We start from the raw sequence: 12,874 nt of genomic DNA, 5'->3' as shown, positions 1-12,874 counted from the left end.
CTACTTTGCAATGAGCAGTCATGGAGTGAATGGAGATTAGGTTATTCATTACTGCTTTTGGCCTATTTAGAACTGCTCTCATTCTTAGGAAAGTGGGAGACAAAGTAAGTACTTTTTTGCCAGTCTCTTTCAGGCTTAGATACTGGAAGAAAATACTGACTCAAGCTTGTGATAATTCAGTAATGAAGAGTTTTAGAACTATAGCAGGCCTTTAAATCTTAAATGCATTGAAATCTACAAAATAATCATTTCTCACTGAAACGGGACAATGTCCTCAAGGTGAGGCTAATGACAATAATACCATGTAGCACTGGCTGAGGACTTCTAACCATAAACAACAGCTATCTATTATTTTTATTTTTATTTGTTATTTTTTCTGATTATTGGGATGGACTACTTGAAGATACCTTTAGGGAAACTACCAAGTCTATTCCAATATCAGTGTGGGGATTAAAAAAATGGTTCCATAGTCAAATAAATTGAAAAAAATACCATATATTATATAAAACTCTCAGAGATTCAGATTATATAAAACCCTTATGAGCCCAGTGAAGGCTGAGAGGTCCTGAGGTCAAAGACAGTATTTAATTTGTTTCACCCAGAGGTAGTTTAGTGTATCTCAACTTTCTCAGAGAGCATCTGTTAGTATCCTGTGGAACCCAGGGACCACACGCAGGAAGCACAGTTTAGTAGGTAACATTCTGAACTAGGAGTATGGAGATCTGAGTCTCATTTCAGCTACAATCTTGTGATTTGAGACAAATCTCTGGGCCTCGGTTTCATCACATTTAAAATTAAGAGACTGAAATTATTTATCCTTAAAATGCTTTCAAGAGATTCCTATAGACCCATGTTGGAAAACATTGTATATTGTATTATTTTAGATGCCAACTTTCTTCATTCCCAGCTAGGGAAATGGCAGTTATTTGCAGGCTCTGGAAGCTAGTGTGTGAAAGCAGCTCTCAGCCAATTGTGAGTCCTCAGTTTTCTCATCTATTAAGTGGGTATAATAATATCTATTTTACAGAGTTGTTGCTCTGAGGACTCCCAAGTGAGAAAATTTAGGGAAACTACCAAGTCTATTCCAATATCAGTGTGGGGATTTATGTGTGTGTGTATAACAATAGTCTGTTCCTTTTTTTTTATGGTATCATCAATATACAATCATATGAGCAACATTGTGGTTACTAGATTCTCCCCATTATCAAGTCCCCACCATATACCCCATTACAGTCACTGTCTATCAGCATAGTAAGATGCTATAGAGTCACTACTTGTCTTCTCTGTGCTATACTGTCTTCCCCGTGCCCCCGCCCTACATTATGTGTGCTAATCATAATGTCCCTTAATCCCCTTATCTCTCCCTTCCCACCCATCCTCCCCAGTCCCTTTCCCTTTGGTAACTATTAGGTCTATTCTTAGGTTCTGTGACTCTGCTGCTGTTTTGTTCCTTGAGTTTTCCTTTGTTCTTATACTCCACATATGAGTGAAATCATTTGGTACTTGTCTTTCTCCACCTGACTTATTTCACTGAGCATAATACCCTCTAGCTCCATCCATGCTGTTGCAAATGGTAGTATTTGTTTTCTTCTTATGGCTGAATAATATTCCATTGTGTATATGTACCACATCTTCTTTATCCATTCATCTACTGATGGATGCTTCAGTTGTTTCCATTTCTTGGCTATTGTAAATAACAGCTATCTATTATTTACACTGAGACAGGAATAGTCTAGGTGTAGTGGGCACAGCAGTGAGGAAGATATTAAAAGGCATGTCCCTGGAAGTGGGTGTGGGCATGGGTGCAAAGTGATTTCATGTTCTTAATGGAATTTGAAGCATAAATTAAAGTTACCCAGAGCAACTGTTGACTCCCTTATCCATTCAAAAGTCATAGAATTATCTAAGAGATTACTTGGTCTCTGCTAAACAAAGGAGGCCATGAACCTGCTGACCATGATAAAAGACTCTGTCTAGAAATCTGTGTCCTTTTCTATGAAATTCTGCTTAAATAAGTCCAACTGCAGGTATGCATCTAAATCCTTCAGAGATTCTGATCGGTCTTAACAGCCCTCAGATACGAAGGAAAAGATGAACTACAACATAACCTAAGCATTCACTTAAACAAGACAGATGCCAGGCAAGCCCATGGGCTCCACACCATTTCCATTTGTTCCACATGATATCAAGAGGTGCTCATGTCTGGAGAGCATTAGCTCTTAATGCAGAGCCTCTACCACAGGGACAACTTCCTTCATATTCCTTGTTTTGGAACCCATTCTATACTTTACTTTCCTTTTCAAACATGAGAAATTCTTACATGCCAAATGAAAGTTACAGATACAAATATAGCATATGTAATTTTACCCACCAATAAAATTTAACAAAGGTTCACATTCTATTATGTTGGCTTAAGATACTTTTAGGGAAATAAAATATAGGTCCAGTGGAAGTCTTTCTCAAAGCTCTTCATATACAATTCCCTTCTTCCTTCTCTAGAAGCATCACCATGCTAAAGTTCATGTGCCTCCCTCCTCTCTTTTTCTATGCATTTTTCTATCTGCATATAAGTGCAGCAATTATGTCTGTTTTTATATCTTACTTAAAATGAACCTATGAAAGTGTCATTTTACAGCTTATTTTTCCCATTAAATGCCTTATTTTCATATATATTCATGTTGATAAATTTGGATCTGATTTTCATTTTATCTGCTGTATAGCATTCCACCCTGTGCATTTATAGAACAAAAAGTCTATTAGCATAGTGATGTATATTACTAATTAGTGTGATTTTTTTAGTCAAGATGTTCCTTTTAATTGTTATTATTCTAACTGAGGTGGGAACTTTATCTCCAAATGCCATTCATCACTGAAAATATCGTGTGCTCACAAACACCTACTAACTAGGAACTAGAAGGAGGATAATCAAGTCCCAAATTTACCAGTAACCATTTACATGAACATAGATTTGTCATGTTCCACTCTGGATGTCAGTGTCTCCTCTGCAAAATTAACTGGGGAAATTAATTTGGGGGAAATTTTGAGCATTGGGGAAGAAAGCTACAACATCCAGAACAGCCACATTTCCCTTCATTTCATACATCATCTTCCTGGGTTGGTGGACAGAAGGCTTCAGAACCAATAAAGCAGAGATGAATGAAAAGGAATAGCACTTTTATATAGGATTCTTTGGCCCCATTTAGGGCTAGAAAGCAAAGCTTGCTAGGGTTGCTGTTATTTACCCTTAACTATGAATACAGCCGGCCCGCCAGTATCATGCACAGGTGGAGAGACATGAGATGAAGGGTGACGGCTACAGAAAAGAAGCACACCACAATACCAATGTCTTTTCTCCCTCAGCTCACCAGAGATCTGCATTTATCTTTCCCTGGGAATGTTCAGAAAAGTGTTAGTGGCAAAATGGAGAAATAGGAGACTGATAGCACTATAGCGAAAAGTTGCACCACTGTAATAAAATATTCTTTGCTCTGACACCTTCCCCTGCATGTCTGTGTGATCTGCTTCATCTCTTCTGCAGTCTCATGGGTATCTGTGCACTGTCATAATTTTTTTCTCCTTTTAGCACTGGCTCCTTTCTAAGTGAATGGCTTTTGCTTGTGGGATTCTCAGCACAGAACACCTTTCCCCTTTTTTTGATTTGGTCAATTCCTACTCATCTTTCAAATTTTAACTTAAAAACACAAACAAGGTGGGGAGCCTCAGCCATATAACTTCAAAGCATCCTACATTCTTCAGCAGCACTTAGTGTAATTTTCACTAAATAGTTTCAGTGGAATAGTTTAGTTGAAACCTTTATTTCCTAAGTGATTCTGAGCTACATCTTTCTTTTCCACTCTGCCCAGAATGAGACTTAACATACAAAAGAAACTCAATAAACATTCATTGAATCAATGAAGGAAACTGCCTTCAAAATGCTGGTCTTATATAGAGTATAGTGGAAAGTTACATGAGATGTAGAGCATGAAAACAAACCAACTGAACACTTTTTATGATACTAGATGAAGCTTCTGTGAAACAAAGTGTTCTGAAAATTCACTGTTCCTCACCATTCCCCTCCTACCTCTCTTTGGATTCATTATTGCATGATGCCCAAGATGCCTTCCAAATAAAAATAGATTTTTCAATGCATTTTCTAAATGAAAAGAAGAGGAAAATGAGCTAATGTGTCAAACTCCATCCAGAGTATGTTTTGTTCTATAGATTCCTGGTCTGTTGCCTTTAGCCTTTTTTCCTTCTTACTGCTGTGCCATTGTTGTCACGAGAATAACATGATTTCTATTGACAGGATAGTTTGTCTGCCTTTTACTATCTCAGTACAGACACTGAATCTGTGTTCACTCAGTCAAGAAACCCAGATATAAGTGTACACACACATATATACTTACATAAATATGTACATATATACACATATATGTGTGTATACATATATATATATACATATAATATATATATAGAGAGAGAGAGAGAATGAGCGAGAGAGAGCGCGAGTGCACTTGCCATAAACGGGGCTCCTTTTTAGATTTACAAGCTTATGAGACAGATGTTTTTACAAGTTCCCTCTCCACTTTTCCAGAAGAAATGCTCTGATTTCTGATCTGTTTCATATGGATAGTAGGAAAACTCAATCCCAAGCCCTGTGGAATATTGACTGACTTCAGCACAAAGAAAAAAATATCTAAAATAAGAGATTCAGAACTTTAAGCAGCTAAATGATTTCCTGCTATGTAAGTTAATAATTAGGTTAGTGGTTTTCAAATTTTCACTGTGCATCAGAATCAGCTGGAGAGCCTGTTAAAACACAGACTGTTGGGCTCCTTACCCAGAGTTTCTGATTCAGCATATCTGGGATGGGGCCCAGGAATTTGCATCTCTGGGAAGTTCTCAGGAGATGGTAATGTTGGTGGTCCAGTTATACACTTTGAGAAACAACTGTATTAGACAGTTCACAGGTAGAGATGCTGTGAGAACAACTAAACTGAATCTGAGGGATTTACATTTTCAAAGAAACTGTCTTTGCAAAATGACAGGGATGACTGCTCTTGATGGTCTGCTCAGTGGGCTGGAATATGGCAATGCTCCACTGAGGAATGAGGAAAATGTATCTCTTGTGCAGCCCAGCAGAATGGCTTGCAGTTATTAGACATTGCTTTGGAAAGTTTTTCTGCCCTTTAAGAGACCAAGGAACTAGGAAAAATATATTTGCCTTACTCTGGCTCGGTTTTTCAGATAAAAAATATGGAGAAAAATAGCTGCCATGTGGAATGATTACAAATACTCAAGAAAATAATCTGATAGAGATCTTGGCATACTACATGGCATATAGTAAGTGAAAATAAATCTCACTTCCCTTTTCTTATGGAAGATTCATGTTGAATAATTGGGCATGTATTTCAGCTTTTACTTTTGGATACATCCAGCAGAACAATATTCCAAGAATGGCTTTCCAAACTGGTAATCAATTTGAGCAGTCAAGAAAGGAGAGAGGCTCAGAGATTATTCATGAAGCCAGTCTCAATGTATCATGTAAATAAGACATGATTTTTTTTTTCAGAGGATGAAGGAAGAAGAGAAAACTCCACTATTGGATTTAAATTTCAACATCATCTCAGAAGCAAGGAGGGCTATTAAATGAAGTAATGTCTCTTAAGAGCAGCAGAAAGGTTGCCTCTGTGGCTACTACTATAAGCAGGTCAAATATTTCTACCAATATTCACAGCTGGTGACTCCACTATCTTATAGGAGCTAAATGTGGCTTTAGAGAACTAGGCAAGGTCCTGAAAAACGGAGAGGTCTTTTAGCAAATTAGGCAAGGCCTCTCTGTTTTCCAGGGCAAGGTACTTGGACAGATGGATTTTTAAAGGTTGTATTGGGGAGAAAGAAGTTTCCTCTACCTCTTTAGGTTCTTCTAGCTAGTTTAAGAATCAAATTGACATGGGATAAATTAACAGAAGGAAAGAAAGTTTAATTAGGTACATACGGGAGAGTTAGGGACAATGAGGTATATATGTCATCCTGAACTAAGCAGAAGGGAATGGGGGTCTGAGACTTCACAGGAAAAGGGAAGCAGTTCACAAGAAAATGAAAAGAGTAAGTATTCGATAAACAAATGTTTGGTGGGCCAAACAGAAATAATAGAGAAAGCACAGAGAGGAATTTTAACAGACTTAGCCGTATCCCCTCCTGTCTACCGTACCTAGTTTACATTATAATATAATTATCTATGGTCATAGTTCTCTTCCTGGAGTAGACCTCTATCTAAATTCTTTTTACGCAGTCGTAGGGAGGGGAGGTCAAAGTTTCTGAGTCTTTTGGGCCTTTGTTCTCAACTCTGAAATAATCTGTATGTCACAATGGCACATTTTGGGGCAGCTTGCCCTTGGTCCCTACAGTTAACTGGCCAGCTTGCATGTAATGAGAGTTTCTCTGTTTCATTTTGGAATCTGTACATTCAGATTGGCTCCACTATTGAACTAACTAAGAAGAAATTTGTTGTTGATTTTCTGTATTCCAGAATCCTTGGTACAGGAAAGCAACTCTTGAGAAAATATTTATGTAATTTATTGAACTTTTACTACATTCAAGAAGAAAATCCTTATGACAAGAAAAAAAAAGAAACCAATAACAACAAGATTCATTCACTGCAAAGTTATGATAAGGTTAGATCCAAACTAATGACATTTTGAATTCCTTTAAATAATTAATATAAAATCAACATTTAAAATTTATTTTATATGATCCTAGGTAGTCCTTTCCTTTACGAATGGTTTACTTCTAAACTGACATATCACACTGACTGAAGCTAGGATGTTTCCTCAATGGCACAGGTAGGCCTACCTTTGTCTGAGGAGAGAAGCTCCTCAATAAAATTAGAAAATAAATAAAAATCTCTAAGTTGACTAAACCTAAAAAGGGTAATAGAAGATAATGATAAATGTTTAAAAAGGATTCAAGGCTTATGTTATGGAGATAATATGTCCTGTAACTCTATAGACTTGAGTTCAAACTCCAGTTCCCATTTTATTAACTGTGTAAGTAAAACACATGATTGACTCTCTGAGTCAACTTACTCATCATCACAATGATTTATAGAAAACTTGCAATAAATTAATGAGCACATAATAATGATCCAAACTTTTCCCTTCCTTCTTAATGTTCTCAAAACTCTGGTAGGACTAAGCTAACTTTTACAATGTAATAATGGATAAAAAATGCTCAGAGGTTCACTACAGAGTCTTTCCAACAGCGTTCAGATCAAATTTTGTATATTTAACCTAAATATAAGGTAATTTTTGGAACTCCAGCTGAGATGAACATAAAATTGCATTCTTCCATTTCTTTAGCAGCAAGTGCCTTTCCAGTACCTATTCTTTCCTGAAAATAACTCTTCTTTAGGAAAAAGAAATGTATACATATATATAGGACATTTTAAAGTAATTAGGGACAGAAGGAGAAAAGTAAAAAAAAAATAAGAAACCCTGAAAAAATGTTACTAAGAATGTTATATCAGCCAGTGATTTGAAACTTCTTTAATCCTAATGAAGAAAGGATCAAAGTAAATGGGAAGTTAAAATCTTATTTCTGCATCCTCTAGAGTGCTGAGAAGTTGCATATAAAATCTCAATAAATATTCAATGGGAAAGAATAAAAGCAAATTACATGCTTCTTCCATCTAGAGATTTAGACTGGCTTATTTCTAGACTTATGATCACATGACAAGACTTTTTTTTCTTTTTTGAAAGTCCATTCATCAGCCATCCTAATAGTCTTATTTTTCTTTTCCTTTTATATTTGGTAGTGGAGATTAGATGAGTAGGAGAAAAAATGAGATTGTTTTATCATTTGTTACTGACTAAATGACTCATTTTACTTAAGACCCAGATGACTTTCCCCAACAGTAAGACCTCATAATGAAATCCTACAAGCCTATTCAATCAGTTTAATGAACTTCCACCAAGTCTGAAAAATAAAATGACTAATTTAGTGATCAGAGATAAAGATGTATAGATTTCTCTCCTAAACTGGTCTATCAGCCACCATCAGCTTCTACCTCCTTCATATAATGAGAAAAAAACTGAATCAAACTTGAGACCCTTGGGCCATTATAATGGCTAAATCATATTTCTCTATTTTTCATGCCATGTATCTATATTTCTGCTTTATACTAGCAAGGGAACTTAGGAAAGAGCAGCTAATAAGTGAAGGAAAATTGTGAAATAATAACTACAATTCCCTTTAAAGGTCATCTATAGATGACAGAGTATAATGATCTGTTAATATTGCTTAAAATTTTATGGTTGGGCATCGCTTCCTTACAGAAACGTACCCCCAGATGTTACTTGTTCTAACACATACACATATAAACAGATTAACATCTGACAAAGTATTAATCTTGAAAAATTCATTGCCTTGTAATGGATTTTTAAAAGGGGAAAAATACTCTGAATGAGGAAAAATGTTCTCTTGCAAGTTTCCAAAATTTTTTACTTCTGTTTCTTAGAACTACCTGTGTCATATTTGGTGCAAAGACCACAGACACTCAAAGAATTATAAATCCTCACTGGCAATACTTAGGCCTAGTTGACATTTAATAATGGCTTGGTTTCTTTGATGTGCCTAATCTGTGTCTGGTCACTAACACTGATTTCCTGGTATATGCAATTTATACCTTGGTGTTCTTCTCAGTGTGTCTCATTCATAGCTGAGTTCTAAAGCATCATACCTCACTTGAGAAGTTTCTTTCCTCCATTTATCCATCGAAACTTTTTAATCCAGTTGTCTATTTCATCAGGGAAAAATTCTATGCTTTATTAGCTAGTAAATAAGTATTTAATTAAGATGTTACTAAGTGACTAGTGATATACACTATGGGAAACACTAAATTTGCATAGTTCTGTATGAGTTGAAGACATGATAATTTCTCTCACTGAATAACTACATTGTATTAGGCAAATGGAACAGCCCTAAAAGCAGCTCAGATTTCAGGTTAAGAGACAGGATAATACAGTGTAGGATAAAATAATTGGGAAACTTTCATGGAAGAATTAGGACTTGAGAAAGCTCTGAAAAATGAGTGAAATTTAAAGGAAGAAAGGGAGGGCGATGTCTGGTCAAAGAAGAGTGCACGTAGAGGCATCAAAAACACTACCCTTACAGATTTTAGATATTCTGCCAGGGATTGGGAAGGGAGTGGTAGCTATGGAGAGTTGGGTCCAAATCTGGAAAGTTGAAAAGAAAGTTTGGGGTGAGAGGAAGGAGTCTTATGATAAAATATATATTTCCAAAGACTCTAATATGCCAACATAGTGTGTTTCCAACGTTTCTGTTTCATGAAGCGCACAGAAAATGACATTTGTGTACCACACTGTTTGTTTAAAGAAATGAGGAAGTGGTTGGAGGTGATTTCCTGGGGATTTCTAGATGCTCAGGCTCAGCCTGCCTTCCCTAAGGACAGAGGGGATGAATAATCTCAGCAAATCTAATCCTCCGAACAGGCGGAAGCCTGTGTGAAAGCTCTGGAAGTGCTAACCTCTCTAAGGTTACTACTAACTTGTACGTTAGAAGATGCTTTTTTTTTTGTCAGTTGAGATTTTAGCATTATTGAAATCAAACACTGGTCTTGTTTATGTAGTACAGAAACCTCTTTAATGACCCATAGCTTGTCTGTATAATTTATATAGTCAAATGGCTCTTTGTGTAAATGGCTAATGATATAGGCATGGATTGAGTGATTGGTTAACTTGAACAAAAAATTGGAAGAAAACATGTGTTCTTGTCAGGCTCATGACAGAATCCCTAAAGCTTAATAATAGAATAAAGTCTATATGTTCATTGTATCAATCTAGCAAGTTCTTGAGTTGTCTGTGTCAGAACCATGGAGAGTTCCACAATAAAGTTAAATGGGAATATGCAGAACCTCATATTAACTACTCATTTTAAGTATGTAAAGAAAAGAAGCAGTGGGAGTGATCTGTTCAAAGTGTCTTAGTGAACTGAATATCCAAGACAAGGCTAGAACTAAGTTTCTTTGCTCTCAGCCCAAGGCTCATGACAGGACACAACTCTGACTCACTGGCAATTTACATGAATATCAGAATATATCTAGTGAGATCCCAAGGGTTTTGTCAAGTTATCACATTCCAAAAGTACAGTTGAAGCCAGAGTCATTCCCCTGCTCTATCTTTATCAGATGATGGACTGGAAATTTGAAGCCAGTGTTTTCAGCTTATATTAACCTAAGTATTGTAATAATAGGGTTACTGTACTTAAATGTATAGGTGAGGGGAGAAAAACAGACTTAGGAAATAATTTTTGGGAAAAAATGATTTTAAAAAATTAGCAATACTATTGATTGTGAATGGAAATGGAAACTAACAAATTGGGACTATATTAATGAAAGTAAGTATGTGTGAGACTTTTCCTTCCCACATCTAATCACAGCCATTCTCAGTCTGATTTGCTGGTTTTCCTTTCTCCACTAGCCCTACAAATAAATGCCGGGCTGTCATAGGATTCTGTCATTGGAATTTTTCTTTTTTCTCTATGTATTTTCAAACTAGATCTCTTCCATCGCCTTAAATATTACAAATATCCAGAGCTTTCCTCTAAAACCAGATTTATAAGTGATGGCTTATTCCATATTTCCATTACCAACTCAAACTTACCAAACTACAGAACTGATTATTTGTACATGAATAAATAAATCAATAAAAAATAAAATAAAATCTTTCCCAAGCTTTTTTCACTGAGATTAATTACCAAATGTTCAGATAAAAACTATTTCTTTCCTAAATTCTTCATTTTCAGTCATCAGATTTCTTTAGTTTCTATTTACATATGAAACACCTCAAGTCTGACTACAGTTTAATGACACATTGCTTAGTTTAATGACCATTTTCCATTACCTCCAAATCCACTGCAGTTCTCCCTGGTTCCTCTTGCCCATCCTCCAAGAGCAACCAGAATAACCTTTTAAGAAAATACAGATTTCCCTGCCCAAATCTCGCTAGTAGTTCCCCCATTTTATTTAGATTAAAAATTAAACTTCTTACTTGCTATAGCCTAAATGTAAGCCTTGCTTACATCGCCAATTTCATACCTACTGTTCTTTATGATGCTGCATCCAGGCCTTTACGCTTGATGTTCTTTCACTTAAAATTCTCTCTGTCCAAATTTCTACATGACCACCTTCTCATCATTTGGATCCCAACTCAATGGGCACCTCAGAGAGGTCAACCCCCATCATACTAAGCAGGACTTGCCGTGCCATCTCAATTACTTTATGATACTGTGTTCTTTTATTTTCTTTTTAGCAAACAGAAATAACTGAAATCCTTGTTTTATTTAATTGTCTATATTCCTTCTCTAGAATGTAACTTCATGAAGATAGAGATTCTATTTTGTTCACCACTGTTCTCACAAGAGATGCTTGATAAGTATTTATTAATCTCCAATATTTTACAAAAGTATACTTACTCAAATATCCAAGGCAAATTCTATTGTCCAACCCTTTTATCCCTTGTAACATTGACTCAGTGGAATGTTAATATACCTAAGGCTTTTTTGTTTTGTTTTACATAACACTTTACAGAATGCTAACTCTCAAAACCCTTTTTCCTTGGGCTCTGAGTTCCTTATGGATACACCTGAGGGATTTATGCCTAATTACTTATAATTCAAATTATATGTCTATATTCTAAATTTCAGTACAAAGATTTTGCTGAAATATCTGTTAAACTACTTACGTGATTATCACATCTCATAGTAAAAGAGGTAAGTCTAGAGAAAATACTGAATTCAAAAGTAATTGCCTTAAACTGTCAAAATTATCTACTTTGAAGTTTGCTGTTGTTATTTCAAATCAAGCAGAAACTAAACTTTTCACATATTTTAGAATCACTAATCCTACCTCCCTCCTCTCACTTCTTTTAAAATAACTATAAATGCTATAAAGATATGGATTACTTTATACAGATAAATATGCAGATATTTGGCAGAATGGTCACACAAATTTATATATGTCTGACTGAGCTAACTATTCTTCTAAATTCATATGTTATTTTGATATTAGAAATATCTTGCCCAAAATAATATTGATGTTAATTTTTTCCAAGACTCTGGAGGCAAACCTGAATGCCCAGGAAACAAAAGGAAAACAGCAAAAATAAATAATTCTGTGATGTCCTTTTTAAACTCAAAATTGCCAAAAACACACAGTAGTCTTTTCTGAGGCTGAATTTCATACTATAAATTTTTCAGATGGCACTTAACATTAGCAAAATATTTCTACTTTAAATGCCTTGGACACTTGGACTGAATATAAAATAAAACACTACAGGTATTAACTAATTATTTCCCTGTTCAGTGTGTCATGAAATATTTAATACCCAAAATATTTTTTCTTCTAAATTACTAAATGGAATAGTTCAGATAGTACTTTTAGTTTTGTTCACTTGAAAACTGATACTGTTCAGATGGGGACTGGACTTGTTTTTTCTGTAAACAAAGAAAATAGTAGGTTTACAGTTGGTGATGCTGGATGTGAATAAGTTTAAATACTTGTCATACTGCTAAAGATTAGACAGAGGGGAATGCTTTCTGTTTCGTGACTTTTTTAACCTGTGAGATTTACTGCAAAATGTAAAAATAGCTCACATTTCTTCAAGTTTTGCTGTCATTATCTGTTTTCTCCCTTTTAGATACAAAACCATGCTATACTTCTCTGATGCAATGAAAACAGAAATCTAGTAATGTTGAATTTATCTTCTGGGTTCCCAAGAAGAGCACGTTTCCGATAGTCAACCAGCTCTAATTTGTTGATAAAATGCCAAGGTCTTTACCATGGTGAGCATAATAA

This window comes from Manis javanica, chromosome 11, assembly GCF_040802235.1.
Source record: "Manis javanica isolate MJ-LG chromosome 11, MJ_LKY, whole genome shotgun sequence".
NCBI lineage: Eukaryota > Metazoa > Chordata > Mammalia > Pholidota > Manidae > Manis > Manis javanica.
Note: the sequence above shows the minus strand (reverse complement) of the source record.